The 18,018-nt window shown below is 46.6% G+C and overlaps 1 long non-coding RNA gene across 2 annotated transcripts in view; it reads left to right on the top strand.

Moving 5' to 3' along the window:
* LOC137858622 (uncharacterized) overlaps positions 1–18,018 on the top strand; it is a 35,293-nt gene that overhangs the window by 482 nt on the left and 16,793 nt on the right. The window lies entirely within an intron of this gene.

The following is an 18,018-nucleotide window of genomic DNA, read 5'->3' as shown; positions in this document are numbered from 1 at the left end:
TAAGGCCCTACTTCAGATGTTGTGGAAACCTTGCATGTGCTCCACCTATTTGAGCCTTGCACGTGACTCAGAGATGGGGCATCCAGGGATGTTGGGTCAACAACACTCCAAAAAAAATAATTTCACTTTGTTTTAGCGCCAAACACTTGAGCAGTTCTATGTGATTGGGGTGATTCCCATCCCAGAGAAACACCTGCAATGAGTGTTCACTTATAGTTGCTGCCCTTCTTTGTAATCCCCTTTTATAACAAGATCCCCCTAGCTTTTCTGCTTCCAGGCAGTTGGCCATAAGCTAATGGGTGATGCAGTACCCTGGGAAGTACATCCACTGTGGGATGTGCTGAAGGCTGGGGCGCAGATGTGTTGCAGAACCTCTGCAGAGAGCCTCCCGCTGGAGGTTTTAGCTGCACGCAGGGCAGCAGCCATGGACTGACCCACATCAGCCTCCCAATTCCAGGAGCTTGCTGCAGGGGTGCCTGAGCTGCTTCTGCACTGGTGCTGGTCCATCAGGGCTTTTTTGGCTCTGACTCTGTTTCTTGGCAAGTATCTGTCCTGTCCCCAGACCTGTGCATTACACAGAGCTGGGACAAGGCTTTGGAGCCCCAGCCTGGCTGGTCTGGCCAGCCTCTGGGCGTTTGGCAGCAGTGTCCTCATCCTATGCACGTGGATGGTGATGCGGGTGGGCTGACAGGAGGGCAGGGCAGGCCTGTGTTTGCTGTAACTTCACCAGTCAGGGTCCTGTGTCTGCAAAAAGCCCAGCAGCTTCTCTTGAAGGAAGCGAGGAATATACAGACCTCCTGGTAAAAAGAGACAAAACTGGAGGTTTAAACCTTTTCACTTCTGTGACACCTAGCAGGAGATAGCTACGTGGCCAGACACTAGTGTCCCATTGAATTATAGGAGAGCTGATGAGTCCCAGGCTGGAGTCCCATGTTACTGGAAGTTGAGCAAGCACTAGTGCTGATGTTCCTGAGTGTTTTTTTTTTAAAAGAAAAGTTTATTAGCTTGTTCTCCCATGCCTTCACTGTGATGGGTAGCTATGCATTCTTTAGAGATTTCCTCTTTCAGCTTAGTTTTGGAAACCATTTTACATGCATGCAGGGACAGTATAGCCGCCCTTGAATTATGTATGACAGCTAATGAAATTAGTATTTCATTTGCCCTGGGCAACCTTTGGAAATAACACAATAGCTTCAGTTGTTTATTTCTCTGAGAGATGTTAATGATTAACTCTGAAAAGAAAAGTAATTCTTCTACCTGTACTACGTAAACTTTCATAGCCCTGTGCAATAGGAGGATATCTTTAGGTAATATATGGCTTGCAAAAAGCTAAGCTCTGTAATGTTACTGTGCAGATAGATTTGGCTGCTGGAAAACTACTTCAGCCTAAGATTTTAGTGCTGCCAGCTGGCGGAAATGATCATATATGTAAAACCTTAAGCTGAGCCAGAAAAACCTGAGTTCAAATCTCTTGCCAGGGATTGTAGGATAGAATGATTAACCTGATTTTATATTTTTGGATAACTATCAAGTGCCCGAATATTTATAGTAATAAATGTTTTCCTTATGTGCTGATATTGCATCCATGGAGTGTGATAGCATGATAAAGTTATTGTCTTACTTGAAGGCACAAATTATAACTAATCCTATAGGTACATGAATCATGAATCACTGGCCCAATTTCTGCCAGCTTCTGTGAGGTACATCTGACTTTACTCATGTGAGCAATGCACGTCAGCAGAGAGCAAAAGGCAAAATTCAGATAGTGCTGGGGATCCTGAGTTCTGTTTTCAGAAGTGATAGTACTAAGCACTTGGTATTTAAGCACTTAAGCTAGTAAAGTGCCCACCTGCAGCTTCATATCTTTCCACAGTTACTAGTAGGTGCCTGAATGCATCTTTAAGTATCAAGATGCCACTGAAAATACAGCAGCTAAGCTACAAGCCTGTGGTCCGTTTCACATAGCCCTGTGAACCTCTAAGTCAAAATTGGCAGGGGACTCTTAGGTTCGTAAATCTATTTGGTGCCTGCTAGACTGGTGCAGTAACCATGCTTGGAGCAATGCTGGTGCCAGTTGGGATGACTCAGTGTGGTACTGAGGAGGCTCAGCTCCTGCAGCAGTAGTGCTTCTCCAGGGATATGATGGCTTACCAGGCCAGGCTTTTAAACACACTTTCATGCAATGAAACTTCTTCAGTGCATGATCACAGAGCTACTCTCCACTTGGTTACAAAAAGCAACAGAGGAACTGCATGAAGGTTGTAATGTTGTAGTACAAAGGCTGTAAAAACAGAGAAAAAGGGACTAAACCAATGTTCCAGTAGTTTTCTCTTCCCTTGAAATAGAGGTAAGCCTGCCCAGACGTCTTCCTTTTAAATACTGACTACTGCATCTGTTTTAAACCAAAAATAATACCTTTTGATTGGAAATGTTTCAATAACATTATTTGTGCATTTTATTGAGGCAGAGGTTGCAATTATTAGTCACCAGGAATTTCAAACATTTAAACATAGCCTTTATTTCTCCAGAGTAAACCACATCCCTGTGCAATTATTCTTCTATCTAAATGCTTTTAAACCAAGTCCTAAACCAGATCTGACGTTTGTTGCTGGTGGTCCCCCTTACAAATCAGCCCTTGAAATGATCCTGTGGGGCTAGACAAATGCCGAAGAGGTTGGGCTGGTCCCAGGGGCTGCTGAGAAAGGCAGAGCCCATTGGAGTGCAGCGTCCAGCCCTGGGTGGATCCCGTGGCTCTGAGCTGGCTGCTGTCAGTCTGGTCAGGTACTGTAGTCTGGGCCCTGCAGACTTTAATAGAATAAAGAGAAGGGTTTGTCTGGTCATGGAAACCACTTCTTCGGCCCCGTGATCTCTTTATGGCTTTTCCTCTCACCAGGAAGCAAACAACTGCATCTGTGGCAGGGAAGGGACTTGTCTCAACAGCCAGAATACTCCCCAAGCATGCTCTCAATGTTGACCCTTAGTCTTGTCAGCAAACTATTTTTGAAACTTGAATTAAAAACCTGAGAATGCTGGAGGGCCATTTCCTTTGTTTTCTGAATTTTCTGAATTTCCTTTGTTTTCTGGCTTCTCTACAGCCTCTGCTGTCAGCACAGGGGCTAGGCATTTAAGCACTTTCAGTTTCAGTTTCTCAATGCTTCTTTTCTGCACAACATAAATAAGAACTCAGGCCTAAATGTTCTTTAAAATTTGGTCATCAATCAGAAAAACAAACCTTGAAGCCAAAGAAAAGCTTGAAGCTTAGTTTGGGGTATAGAGAGGTGGGAGCTTGCTTAGGAGGTGATCTGAGGCAGCAGTAGTAAAGGAGGGATCCTCATCACCTGACAAAGGAGGTTTGGACACCTGCCTATTTGCATCCCTAGTAAATGCTAACTGGCTTGGAGGGAGCGGGATTAGGCTCATGGTAGAGCGTGAAGTTGTCAGTCATGACTTCTGTGTCATCTAGATGTGTTTTCTCTCAGGTACTGTCTAAGAAGAGGTGCTCTGAAACCTGCATGACATATCAGGATGCTGGTATACCTGGTGAGGGAAAGGGTCCACCACTTCGCCCTGTAAGTCCCATGGGAGTTGGTTGCCGTCCCATAGCAATTCTCCACGGTTTTGGCTTTTGTCAAAACAAAAATCCTATCTGAAGTGTGTGTGGCCCCTTCCTTTCCCCAGGGTAGCAGAACATTGGTTGCTCCCAGCCCTGAAACCTGAACAGTTCTCAGGAGAAACATTGCTCTTGCTTATTCCTGTGAGGATGGTGAGTCTGCAGTAATGAAGGAGCAGAGCAAAATGTGTAACTTTTTTAAAAATAAAATAATAATAATTAAAAAAGCCACTAGGTCTCAAACAATTGCTCATCTGAGGGCAAGCAGGTTCCTGGCAAGAGTGTGTGTGTACATGCATGTACTTGGAGGTTTTTGTCTGTATAACAGACCGGGTCTTGAGTGCACTGTCAATTAAGGGCAGCAATTCAAAGTGATTCACAGCAGATTACACCAGCCTGTCTCTTGATGGAGCACACTCTGGTTCTGCGCCTGCAGGTGCTGTGCAGACTGCCAAGCCTGGAGCTAGCCTGCAGTTATGCTGTCAGCCTCGTTTAGATCTAATGCTTTATGACAACTGTCTACCTGTAATGTGATAATGGGCTGAAAACCTCTGCAAAATTGATAGAGTCTCTTGAAGGAAGGAGAAACTTCTGATGTGGCAGGCCTGACTCATTCTTCCTCAAGGTCCATATGAGCTGAAAGGATTTCTTTGCAGCTCCTTCTGCCCCTGATGGGAGGGGTGCTTGTGTTGGTCTATGAAGCTACTGGTCTCCTGCTTTCTCCAAGTGCTGGAAGGATCAACCTGTTGCATTTTTAGGCACTTCAAATCTGCAATTAACTCTGAAATCTAAGATAATCTTGGCTTCTACCTCTTAGAGCTTCCAGTGTTTTTTTTTTTTTTTTTTTTTTTTTTTTTTTTTTTTTTGTTGTTGTTGTTTGTTTTTTTCCCCTGTACTTTTGATGTTCTGGATAAAGTCATCTTTGCCTTCAAGATGTTTCCAGAGTTTATACAGTAACTTGGTTATGTTTAATCCCTAAAATATGAGTCATTGGCTAGAATGAGTAGCAGGTAGTGTTCTAAAACAGATAATACTTGACACTGTATAACACAGCCTGTATTAAAGGGGCCAGATTCCTACCCACCTTTTAGTGGTGTTATCCAGGAATAACTTCAGTGACTTTGTGCTACACCAGTGTGCAGTAAGAGTTGGACCTGAAACATCCTAAAATAGCTTAAAGTACTCAAAATTTGTTATCCAGGTAAAAGAGCAAGAACACTACGACTGGGAAGATTGGGATGGTCCCAGCCATCCCAAGGGATGGATGGTCCCCATGCTGTGGGGAGGCCCAGCCATGTTCCCCTGTACTACAGGCCGTCCTCCCCATGGCTCCTACTGCAGTTGGTGCCACAGCATTGGCACCATCTTGGTCTGGACAACCCAAACCTTGCTTCACAGCCCAAGTGTTGTCATTATGGCTGGTGCAAGCAGTCACAGCCTGTCCTGTTCTGGCTGCTCTGCATCCATCCCTGCCCAACCAGGCCCGGGGCTGGCGTGAGGAAGGGCCAGTGCTGCAATGGGGACAGCAGGACAGCTGTGGGCTGCTGATGGCTGTGTGGCAGACCTGGCCAGCACAGGTGGGCGGTGGACAAACACCAGGCCCTGAGGGATGCCCTTCCATGCAGAAGCAGTTAGTTGGATCCTCAGGTGAGCTTTCTAGTGCGAGTGGTCCAGCCCCATCCTCGTATATGTTTCTGGGAAGCCTGGACCAAGCTGTGGGGCTGTGGACTGTGCTCTGGAGATCAGAGTCCCCTCCAGGGAAAACAGGGATGTTTACACAGAGCAAGACTATCTTAACGGCCATGTGCTAATTGTTCAGAGGCCTGAGGCTGCAGCACAAGCCCTTCCCTACCACCTTCTCATCCTCCAGAGCACAGGCCCCTGTGGTAGCTCTGACCCCCATGTCATTCACTGTCACATCTGTAGGCTTATCTTGCTCCTTAAAGAGCCCATAAACCCATTAGCTCTGGGTAAATAATCCCTGGGCTGTCTTTAGAATAATTAAAACCAAAAGGCAAACAGTTACTCTGGACTATCAGCAGCCTATCAACAAAACTTGTGTCTCGAAATGTGTGTTCAATTTCTGTTATTAAAAGGCACGGAGCCATATGTGAAACATTATCACGCATCTTTGTGAAATGAGCAGAACTATTTGAACAACCATTTTGTCTCTATCAAAACAGAGCCTTGTTATTATTATTTTTTCATACTGTGTAGGAAGGTGAGAGAGCCTTTTGGAGAGCAGGAGGGCTGAGGCAGAGAAACCAACTTCTGTCGGCCCTAACTGTGTCTGTGTGCTGTGGAGAGGCCAGCTCTGTCTGAGATGCCCAGGCAGTGCTTGTCATAAACTGGCAAACGGGGTAGAGCAAGATGAAGAGACACATACTGCTTTTAATCTTGAGATCCAGGGGACTACTTGGGTTCCCTTTAACTCCTTAATTGCTCTACTTTGAGTGAGGCTTTCACGGGACTTACCAAACTCAATTCCCATTAAAGTCAAGGGAATTCTCACTGCTGAATCAGTGGGAAAAGAAGAAAATCCAAGGCTAAGTGTGCTTTGAAATTCCCACCACTAATGGTTAGGAGCATATGTTAGAAAAGCGATGTTGCTTCTGACTCCGTATGAACTTTGGGGACCTGGGAGTTGTACTCAGGGATCCTTGTGGGTCCCTTCCAACTCGGGATATTCTTTGAACCTTCAAAATAGTGTTAGACCTCTTTTTAAATAAATGAATCTACCCCTTACTTTCTTGAACTAGCCCTCTGAAAATGGCACCAAAACCACTTGAGGGCGAGGTTTTCTGAAGGAAGGGGAAGAAGGAAGAGGAGCTGCTTCTGATAAGGAGTGACCAATAACTGTGGGCAAGGTCAACATGTAACCTGCAGCAGGGTTGGAAGGAAAACATGGTGCGAAGTGTTTTGTCCTTTAATGGACACTTTAAAATAAATAAAGGAAGAGAAAATAATTACTGAACTGTTTGGAAATGCATTTGCCAACTGACACTAGCATTCCAGCCCGTCCTGCAGAGCAAATGCCTCTAGTGCTGGCTTTGCATGGCATGCAGTGGATTTGTAGCTTTAATGGTCATAGTTGGATTCTCTTTTGGTTAGGCACTTCTGGTTTCAAGGGTGTTGAAGATGAACAAGATCATATTCAGAGACAATGATTGTTAAAGAAAACACCAGTGCTTCTTATGAGGCCTAGTTATCAGATTGAGATAAAGCAAAACAACTGAAGAATAAATACGATTTAGTCTGCTTAGTTAAATTGAACAACACCATCCCTTGATTGTCATAGCTGAATCAGCAAATATAAAAAAACAAAGACAGACAACCCTACACTTACAACCCACTTGAGGTTTTCACGCTGACAACCTAGTCGCTAAGTATAAATGGTCCTCCCACTACTTGTTTGTCTGAGTCTCGGGTTATATTCTGGGATATGACTGCATCACTAGCCCTTTGGCCTTAACTCGATTTTTTTTTTTAACTGAACAACTGCATTAGAACTTTTCTTGCTGTGCCAAGTATTTCTGCTAGAAAATATTTTGGAGGACTCGTGTAATAACAAACATGTGAAGGATTTCTGATATGAAAGGGTCTTGCTTATATTCATTTCTTAGGTCCAGAATGAGATTAACTTTGTTCAACAACTGCTTAAAATCTAAACCCATATGTCTCCAAATGTACAGTGCTCAGAACTACAGGCTCTTAGTACATCTGCCATAAAAGCACTAGTTTTAGAAATAGTAATGTTCGATGTGACCCCTGATTATCCAGACTCAGCTCCCTTCATTATTAATACAGAGTAGTGGCTTTTATCCTCTTTCTGCAGAGCTGTGGCTCCCAACTGAAATTTGGCATGTTTTGCTTTCCTGAGAGGATCCTTAGTGGTTCCTTTTAGAAGCAGCTCACAAGTACCTACAGTTGTGTGGATCAGAGCTGAAAACCAAGAATGGGGAGAAACTTCAGACCTAGATATTCAGCTATATTTGTGTATCAGCAGCTGTTATATATAATTTTCACTATTTTTTTTTTGGTCTCAGCTCCAACACCCTGAATTCAGGTGCTGTGGACATCATGACTATCTGTGGTGTACTAATACTGCCAGGATGGGTGTCCTCGCTCATCTTGCCTGGACGTGATGATAATTGCCCTGGATGTTGTTCCTTAACGTGGGGATCTAGGAGGAGCAACAACTTCATCAATATTGGACGTATTAAGTCCCTGAAATACCATAAAATACCATTTCTGAGAGCTGGGGGTGAGGTGTAGAAACCTCTCCAGCAAGGACAAAGTTAATAGTCAGAGCCTGATAAACTGCAGTTTGGCGCTGATTGCAGTGGAGATATCAGTCTGGAAAACTGCCCGGCGTGCTGTTGCAAGAGCTCTGTAATTAGCACGTGACCGCCGCTGGTGGTAGATCGCAGGGTAATAAGAACGTGACCAACCTCATCTCTTCTCAGTTGCTGCAGGCCCTTGGTCTCTAGCTCTTTATGAAGCTGTGGGTAGCCCTTTAATTAAAGCTACCAATTATGCACTTGACGGAGATCCTGTAGGCCAGAGAGCTGTAATGCTAAATGCCAATTGATTAGGGAATGAATGTCTCTGCAACTTTGCAGCCCTGTGATCCACCCCATATCAGTGTTGTAGTTGGATGTCTTTTGAAATTGTATATAATCAGTGTCTTATTAAATCTACAGCATCCCTGTTAAATTACGTGCTGTGTGTAATGGTTTCTAGAGAGCTGAATCTCAATGTAAGTGCTGTGTGTAGAGAAGCGGAGGTAACTTTCAGTGTTAGCCCCGGCAAAGGGAAGGAATGGCTAAACTGAACCCCCTCTGGGGATGCTTCTGGGGGCTGCCAGGCCCCTTGAGATGCTCCACCTGGGACAGCTCAGCTACAGCAGGCCTATACTGAGGAGGGGTGAGTAGGCAGGGACATTGTGGGGGCTGTAAGATGGGGGCTGTGCTAGATGAGGCAAGTGTGCACCCAGAGCCAGGTGCTGCCCCTCATGTGCTGCAAAGCCCACATGCCAGGCAGGCTTTTGTAAGTGTTACAGGTGGCATAATTGTTTGGTATTTGAAGTATATGTACATCTTATTCTATTAAAGATTATTCAAGATATGAAATTAAAATTCTTCGGTAATAATAATAAAAAAAAAAGAAATGTATGGTTGGGATTTTTCCTTTATTATAGAAGTTGGTGCTTTATGTCTTCCAAAACAGTCATTTTAAAAACTTTCAAAACTGTTAAACTTCCTCTCCCCTTGGTGTGATTTTTTTTTTTTTTTTTTTGTGTGTGTGTATGTGTGTTTGTTTGTTTTTTTCCCAACAAACCTTAAAAATTTCACTTTTGTAATTGGCAAAAAAAAAAAAAAAGTCATATTGAAAAAATTGGAAAAACAAAATCCTATTAAAAATTCCTAAGAGGAGAAACCGTGACCACAATGAGACTGTGTCAGTGATGACACTGAGACAAAATTTGGCATAGAGGAGTACAGGGTACATAAGCTGTAAATCTAACTAGTCTGTTGCTGCTGCAGTCCTTTCCCTGGTGTGTCCAGACCTTGAAGGACGTGAACCGAGGTTTGTATGAAGGGTGTTATGTCTAGTGCCTACGAAGGGAACTAATATTCATAAGTTTGCTTCAGTACTTTTAAAGACTCTTTGGTTTTGCAATATCCTGTGGCAATGATTTCCACAGTCTAATTGAGATTGTTTAGTTTACATGCACGAATTCTTGAATAGGTGATGAGGCTCTGTCAGATTTATCCATAGATGCCGTAGCTACATACCAATGTCTTTCAAGGGAATTAATAATAAGTTTAAAAAGGCCTGCTTTGGAAACAGCACTGTGATTGCCTGTTTATCTTTAACAATGCTCTTTTAATGCCATTCAGACTCATCTTCCTCTCTGAGCTCCCCACTGAGGTGCATGCTGTAAGCCTGCAGAGGCAGCTCCTCCTTTTCACAGATGAGCTTTGCTGTGGCTGCCTCCCTGTCCCTCTGGCACAGCCCCTCACCATACCATCAGCCCTGGGGTCACTGCTGTGCCCTCCACTGCCACTCTTGCATGCCCTGCTGGCAGCCAAGCTGCTGGGGCTTGGCAGAGTGGGACCACCTGGGCCCCCCTTGGCATCTGGGGGTTGGGGGGCTGCAGAGCCCCCTGCTCCTGCAAGCTGGCAATGGCATCCCCTGGGAAGATGGAGACAGCAGAGGTGAGTTTCCTGGAGTGACTGGTGCTTTCTGTTGGTACCAGCGCTCACCTTTGGCACAGCAGCCGGTTTGCTGACCTGTTGTGCTGGTGGAGCTCTCTGATGGGAGAGTACACAGTTGTGAAAAGCTTGGCTTCTCTATGCTTTTTCTTCCTGCATGCTAGGTGCAGTACAGGTGACCTGTGGCCAAGCTGGGAGCCTGGCATTTGAACAGACGTCCAGGGCAGCTAGCTGGAGCTAGCTGCAAGCAGGCACTAGCCCTGGGAACAGCTGAGCTGTCTTAGTTCTGTGTAGACCAACTAATTAGCCTGGGCAGAGAGCCCTGCTGGTGTGGCAGTGCTGCTTCAGATCCCCAGTGACCCTGGGTATCCGCCCTAAGCTGAATTGCCTGGTGTAGACATTCCCTGTCTTTGCCAACTGCAACTTGGCGGTGGAGAATCAGGCCTAGAAGTGTTCTGTATTCCTGTGATGTGGGTAGTTGCATGTCAGGGGGTGCTCAGCTGCACTTGCCGTTTGTAAGACAGTCACCTGTAAGTAAAATGCACGGCAGCTTTCTGTGCCCTTCCTTCCACAGGAAAGTTTCAGGTTCTTCTGGCCAAACCTCAGGACAAGACAGGAGAGCTCCAGTAATGTTGCAGCTGTATCAATTCACCTAATTTAGAATGTAGTGCAAATATGTTACTGATGTAGAAAGAAAAGATGTGTCTAGAAATTATATCTTCATTTGTGTTTATTAGAAAATTGTGTAAAAAATACATGCTCAATTGCTGTTGAATTGCTGTAATTTGTTACATTATACTTTGAACAACTGGTTCAAGTGCGTGCTTAGTACAGCTGGACCTGGACTAAACTTCATGTCTGAAGGTGCCTGTGTTCTGTAGGAGTACAAATCTAAGCTCTGCTTTTGGCATTTAAATGCTTTGGAATCAAAAGCTCCTTTCAAAGAATTTGGACCCAAGCAGAGGAGCTGAGACATTCACCCCAGCACTTGTAAGTCAACACTGTCAGAAGTGTGCTGGCAGGAGTTCTGCTTTCTCACTGCTACTCACACCTAGACTTTTTGTAGCTTTGTTCATAGTTCTTTCATACATTCAAAGGTATTTCACCTGCTGTTAATAAAAGAACTGTATCTCTGCTGAAGTACTAGCCAGAATGAATTCCCTCCTTCTGTGCTTGTTTGGGGATTTGATTTTTTCCTGTTCTTTTAACATAGGCTTAAATCTTAGGGACAGAGCACATGGGAAACTTACCAGGAGAAAAAATAATGTGCAGATTGTACTAAACTGTAATCTTACTTTTACCCCTGAAGACCCATATTAAGCTGTGAATCTAAAGTCATAGCTGTTCCCTAGTTAGTTAAACAAAAAGCTTCCACTGAGCAAGGGAAGCAGCTGCCCTTGCTCAGAGCAGGGTGCTCCCCATCGGCTGCAGCATGTTTAGCAGGCAGGCACGTTGGCTGGGGGCCACATCTGCAGCTCAGGTGCAGCAGCACCCAACTCCTGCAGCCTGCCTGCTTTGGGGAGAGCACGTGGGAAGTCAGCACAGCCTGAGGAGATGGATGAAAGTCTAGTAACAAACAGAAGGGCGTTTGGTGAGGTCTCATCTACAACTCTGTCTGGCATGCTGATACAGTCTAGCCCTGTGTGTGGATGACAGATCGACCCCGGTGCTCCCTCCAGCACAAGGACTCCAGGGTTGTGCTGTGAATCCTCCTGCTGGGTGCCTGGCTGCCTATGTGGGCCCTGCTGGTGAGCTAAGATGTTCCAGTTACGAAGGCAAGTCCTCCCTCCTGTGTCAAGGGTCCTAGTGCATCACCAGCTGGGTAGATGGGGGGGAGAGCAGTGGATGTCATCTACCTTGACTCTAGCAAGGCTTTTGATGCTGTCTCCCATGACATCCTGCTAGCAAAGCTGAGAAAGTGTGGGATAGAGGAGCGGACAGTAAGGTGGGTTGAGAACTGGCTGACTGGCCGAGCTCAGAGGGTGGTGATCGGCAGAGCAGAGTCTGGCTGGAGGCCTGTGACTAGCGGTGTTCCCCAGGGGTCGGTGCTGGGTTTGGTCTTGTTCAACATCTTCATTGGTGACCTTGATGAGGGAATAGTGTCTGCCTTCAGCAAGTACGCTGATGACACAGAGCTGGGAGGAGTGGCTGACATGCCAGAAGGCTGTGCTGCCATTCAGTGAGACCTGGACAGGCTGGAGAGATGGGCAGGAAGAAACCAAGTGAGGTTTAATAAGAGCAAGTGTAGAGTCCTGCCCCTGGGAAGGAACAACCGCACGTATCTCTACAGGCTGGGGGATGACCTGCTGGAGAGGAGCTCTGAGGAGAAGGACCTGGGGGTCCTGGTGGACAACAGGTTGGCCGTGAGCCAGCAGTGTGCCCTGGTGGCCAAGAGGGACAATGGGGTCCTGGCATGCATTAAAAGGAGCGTGGCCAGCAGGCCAAGGGAGGTGATCCTCCCCCTCTGCTCTGCCCTGCTCAGGTCTCACCTGGAGTCCTGTGTCCAGTTGTGGGCTCCCCGGTACAAAAAAGACAGGGATCTCCTGGAAAGAGTCCAGCGGAGGGCCACAAAGATGATCCGGGGCCTGGAGCATCTTCCCTGTGAGGAAAGGCTGAGAGACCTGGGGCTGTTCGGGCTGGAGAAAAGAACACTGAGCGGGGATCTCATCAATGTGTATAAATACCTGAGGTGTGGGAGACAGAGGGATTTGGCCAACCTCTTTTCAGTGGTTTGCAGGGACAGGACAAGGGGCAATGGCCCCAAGATAGAGCCCAGGCAGTTCCACACTAACATGGGAAAGAATTTCTTCGTGGCGAGGGTGACGGAGCACTGGGAGAGGCTGCCCAGGGAGGTTGTGAGGTCTCCTTCTCTGGAGATATTCAAGGCCCGCCTGGACACCTACCTGGGCAGCCTGCTGTAAGGAACCTGCTTTGGTAGGGGGTTGGACCTGATGATATCTGAGGTCCCTTCCAACCCCTTCAATTCTGTGAAGACTGAGCTGTGGTCTCCTTTAGGAATCTTTTACAAAATCCCTGCTTCAAACTCTTTTAGAATTTTCTGCTACCCACATCCTCTGCAGAGAAAGAGAAGGTTGTTATTTTATTAGTCTTATTATTAGTCTAATTAGCATTATCATAGTTTTAGAGTTGCCCATTGTCCATGGGGATGCATGCATCCATTGGGATGCCTGTGCTGTAGCACTTAGCAAGTCATAGCCATTTCACTACATCCAAGTGCTCCGTGGCACGTTGTGTCCACCAGACATCACCACAAGCTGCCTGGAGAGAGGTTGCTCCAAGTGCCAGCTCACACAGCCCAATTCATTGGGAAGCCAAGGCTTGCAGGTACTGTTTTCTTCAGTTCATGGACACTTTGTGAGGGACCAGCCCTGCTCAGGTTCACAGACCCGGAGAGGTGGGGGGAGTGGGCAACAACCATGCCCCTCAGCTTCATGCTGCGCTGGGCCTCAGACCCCCCGTTTAGCAGAACAGGTACTTTTAATGTGACTTAAAATTGTGGGTCACAAATGACTTGCCAGGTGATTTGCTCATATTAAGTTGCACTTTAGACTTTCATTCTCAAAGGTGAACATTGGCTTATTTACAGTTCTCTAAGGGAGAAAAACAGAATTTAATAAACTTGCTAAATAGAGCAAATGAGGCTGCTGTACACATCTCTCTGTTATATATTAATCTGGTGTTATTAAGTGTTAACTTAACAATGTGTTGTAGGGACAGCTGAAAGGGGCCAGGAAAAGTCTGAGTGTCAATCATGTAAACAGCTAGTTCTTTTTATTGGAATCATTAACTGCACTGCAGCTAAATCCTTTGTTTTCCTGGCTGGTTTAAATTAAACTAGCAAAATTGTCTTAAAAAAAAAAAAAAAAGTGTTGCTTTTAGTATGTATCAAAAGGTTCAACAGCAGAATTTCATTTCATGTCTATTTAAAAGATTTTGTAATTTTTAAAAATTTGATTTACTCAAACTTCCTTTGCTACAAAGCTGAGATTGTCTAGGGCCAGTTCAGGGATGCATGTTTAACACATCCTTTGGGGGCAGTACTAATACAGTCCATTGGTACTTGGCAATTTTAAGCACATGCACAGGAGCTGGGGATATCCTCCCGAGCCGGGCCCTGTGATGCTCACCACAGGGCCAGGCTGCACGTGTGTTGGGGTTCCCCTGTTCCTGCCCCAGTGCTGCAGCCAGACTGGGCACGCCGAGAGCCTGGGAAGAAGTAAAAACCTGAGCTGGGCTCAAGTGGGATGTTTGATTTAAGCTCAGGCAGTGCTGCGGTCTCTCTCCGCCAGCTGGTGCTCTCTGATGAGTGTGGGGCCTGGCCAGCCCCAGGGCTGCTGTAAATCCTTGCACTTCTCCAGCCAGGCTGCTTGCCCATGGGCTGCCAGGTGCTTCCAGTGGACTGCCAGACTTGTCCAGGCCCTGCAGCGTGCAGAAGGGCTGAGTGCAGCTTGGTGCTGGTGGTGGGATTGCAGGATCCCACCCCCACCTGCTTCACCTGGTTTCAGGTGCTGCCAGCTGCTTGAGCCGTGCCCAGGGCTCTGCTCTCCCTGCGCGCCCACGTTGTGCTCAGCTATGTGCTCCTGGTTCTCTTCTGCTAGGAGGGCTCTAGCACCTGATGGGCAGGCAGGACATGCTGTTGGATCCCACTGGCTAGGGTTACGATAGGAGCTCCCCACCTGAACGTGTTGCTGGCTGGGCAGTAATGTACATCTGAGACCTTGGCAGGATCCTGTATAGCTTTTTTTGTTTGTTTGTTTTCTTTTGTTTTAAATGTAGGTGGGCCTGGTGAGGCACCTCCCAGCACTGGTAAAAACTCGGGAAGTAATTTGTGCAGGTGACCAGAGAAGCTCAGAGCTGTGTTGTGGCGGGAGTTTCGAAAGGGTGATGGTGTGAGAGGTGTTTTGTGTGCCTCTGGTGTGAGTTACCTGCCAGGGTCACTGCTCCCCCAAATGCTCTTACGGCAGCTGCTCCGGCATGCCCTCCTTAAGCAGCTGCTGGGGGGAGTAGAAAAGGAGGTGGTGGGCAGCAGGAGACTGAGAGTGAGCAATTACCCTCCCTCACTGGGAGAGGGAACTTGAACAAGACCTAAAATCAAATAATCTTAATGGTTGCAGGTGGGGGAAAGACAATATAGAAGAAAACGTCCCTGTCCTTCCCTCACCTTTCTGGGAATACTTCAAAAGGAATGAAATGGGCAATCAGTAAATGATTCAACAAAATGCATTCCTGATTTATCAGTAAAGTCAAATGAAATTACCCAAACAATTTAGAGATTAGGAGCACTGGAGAGCTCAACTCTTCCTTGAGGAAGGTACAGCCACAGTTTGTATTTACCAGAGCACTAAAATACAATTTGTCTCAGTCGGAGATGGTAGGACTTTGCTGGCTTCCCTTCCGAGGGTCTGGGCCTTGCACAGAGGGCACACCTGTGGGGTAGGATGAGCTGAGGAAAGAGCCAGGGCGATGGCAGTGGCTGGCTCCCCACATAACTTTTTGGGACTCATTGCTGAAATGTCTACGCACAGAACTGCTTGCCAGGTTCCCCTGACTTTAAATAGACTTTACTCAGTACTAGAAACAACAGGATTTTTTGTCTTCCGTGTGTCTTTGAGGTTGGCACTGTCTCTCCTGTGGTGTTTCTATAATGAATAGTAGGGAGGTTCAGCAGTGTACCTAAGACTTCCCCATTCCCGTACAATGATAAATCGTGAGGAAGCTGTTTCAGTAAGAGGCTGCACAGAGCTTTCCCCCTGCACTGGAGGAAGATGTGGAAGTGTACCAGCTCAGGCAGGCCCTGATCCCTGCAGCAGGAGCTTGCAGGCAAAGCACTCGTGCATACCCTCGCCATCGGAAAGGAGCTTTCGATAAAGCTGGAGCCAAGCTATTATTCATCATGCTGTCCAGGTCCTTCAGAGAGGTTAGTTCACCTCCTGCCTTGGACACAGCAAGTGAAACACTGTGGTAAGGAAAGGGCAAGCATTCAAAAGGCTCCTTGGGGACTTGCAAAGTATGAAGGAGTCTAAAGTTGAAATATTTGTGATTCGTTGGGGAATACTTTTATTGCCTGATGCACCATTGCCCCTTGGATTCTTTCAGTTCCTGAAGCTGGCTCTGGAAATGGTGAAAGAAAATATGCGAAGGCCTTGGTAAATGCAACTGTAGTACTGTTCTTCTTCTTTATTTATTTTAAGAGGAACAGCAAGGCACTGTGGAGCTATAATTTAGTGACTTGTGCCCTTCTGCTCAGTGCAAGAACTGATTTACACTCCGTTAGGCAATAAGATAATATTTATAAATGTTTCTTTCCTGATAGTTTGTGCAAAAGCCTTCATCAGTTTTGGGGAGGGGGGAAATAATCAAAACCAAATATTACCCTATTTTTATTCCCCGCTGCTTTCCACACACAGAGGCAATTCCTCACCCTCCTCAGCTCTCTCCAAGGGATATATAGAAAAGTTTTGCTGAGAGATGCTTGGAACAAAACACAGAATTCAGAACATCCCATGCTTTGTGCATGTTCCAAGTTAAACCCAAACAAAGCAGCTGCAGTCTACCTTCATGCTTCCCCCCCTTACAGATAGTCATTCTTTTTTGGTGTGTGTCCCGGAAAGTTAAAGGCTTTGCCGAGAGGATAATGCCCTATTTTGTTTGATGTGCAAGGGAAAGAAATCACAAACCTTCTTCTGGGATTTAAATGAAGAGTTTGGGTGCCATTGCTTCTTTTTTCCTAAAGACACAAGAGACACATGGCTCCTTCTGTCAGATAAATGAGCAGAGTGAGAGCTGGCAGGCAAATTCTGAACTTGGAGCAGTGCATTGCAACAAGCCTTGGCTGTTGTGCCCTCCACATCACTTTGTGTGGCCCACAAACTCTGTCAGCACACCTGCTAGGTGTGAGGCAGTGGTGCTGTGCCTCTGGGCCACAGCAGGTGTTGGGTTGCTTCAGGAGGGCGCTCAGTGGGCCTGCCGGATGCTGTAACCCCGGGCTGCATGTGGCCCCTTAGCTAGCTGGCTGATTTAAGGATTTGCCAGCTGATTCCATCCAGAGAAGGGCTGGAAGGATGGGTCGGCCACTTCATGGGGACTGCAGTCCTCTTGCTCCAAGCAAGGCCAGATTCTCATGTTGTTGTTCCCTCACAATGTCCATGGAGTTAATCCCAACCTACAGTGGTGCTGGAAAACTCTGACCTCGGCAACTAATTTCCAATTGTAATCCTGAGAGAAGAATGGTTGGCTAGTTTGGTTTTTCTGCCCGTGCTTAAGTGCGTTTTGCTTTCATTATGGGGTGTCAAGTTGTTAATATTTATGGAGCACACAAAAGAATGCAAATTCTGTTTCGTGTTCAATCTGACATCTTTTGGCTCCACAACCCTCTACTCATGGTAGTAGTTCTGTTTCAATTCGGCAGTGCTCTTTCGAGATGAAGTCCTTTAAAGTGTGGTTTGGCTCTGAGAAGGGATTCTATGCAAATGGTATTCAGGGGGTCTGTCTTTATTGTTTCAGATATTAATAATTTCCAGATCAAATGCAATTTGCCTTGAGTTTATTTTCTTGTTCTTTCTTCCTGTTCTGTCAAGTTGGTTAAATGTATCCTGGTGGTTTTAAAGTCAACCTGCTGCTTCCCATGGCAAATGCCACCCTAGCTGGAGAGACTTTGCAGACCTCCTCCTGCTCAGTTGTCCCTAATACTCTGCAGACATGCGGGATGAAGAGTGAGGTCTGCACAGCCACAGCTTGGCCTGGGTTCACAGGAGTATGAAGTCGTAGGTGCAGAACTGGAGGTCAGTGAGCAACCAGTTCTCTCTAGACAGTCCTAGTCTCCATGGGGTAAAAGGAACTGAGCAGTGTGAGTCCTGCACAGACGCCAGAAACAGCAGACAGTGACTCCCAGGAGCTGTACCAGAGGCTTGTGCTTCTCCAAGCGGCCGTGCTCGGTGTCCGGGGCTGTTTGCAGAGACGAGAGATGCTGTGCTCCCGTGAGCCTGCAGTGGGACACTGCTCTGCCTTGCTCCTGGACAGCTCTGCCCGATCATATGCTGGCACTCGTCCAGATCTGCTCAGCCCAGTGCAAACCCGAGGCTGTTGCAAAGGATCGCCTGGGATGATGTCATTGCTGGCATCATGCTGCAGTGCCTAGCCCTGGAGGCCTCTGCAGCTTGAGCAGCACTG

The sequence above is a fragment of the Anas acuta genome, chromosome 6 (genome assembly GCF_963932015.1).
Source record: "Anas acuta chromosome 6, bAnaAcu1.1, whole genome shotgun sequence".
Classification (NCBI taxonomy): domain Eukaryota; kingdom Metazoa; phylum Chordata; class Aves; order Anseriformes; family Anatidae; genus Anas; species Anas acuta.
This window is presented reverse-complemented; position numbering and strand designations above follow the sequence as displayed.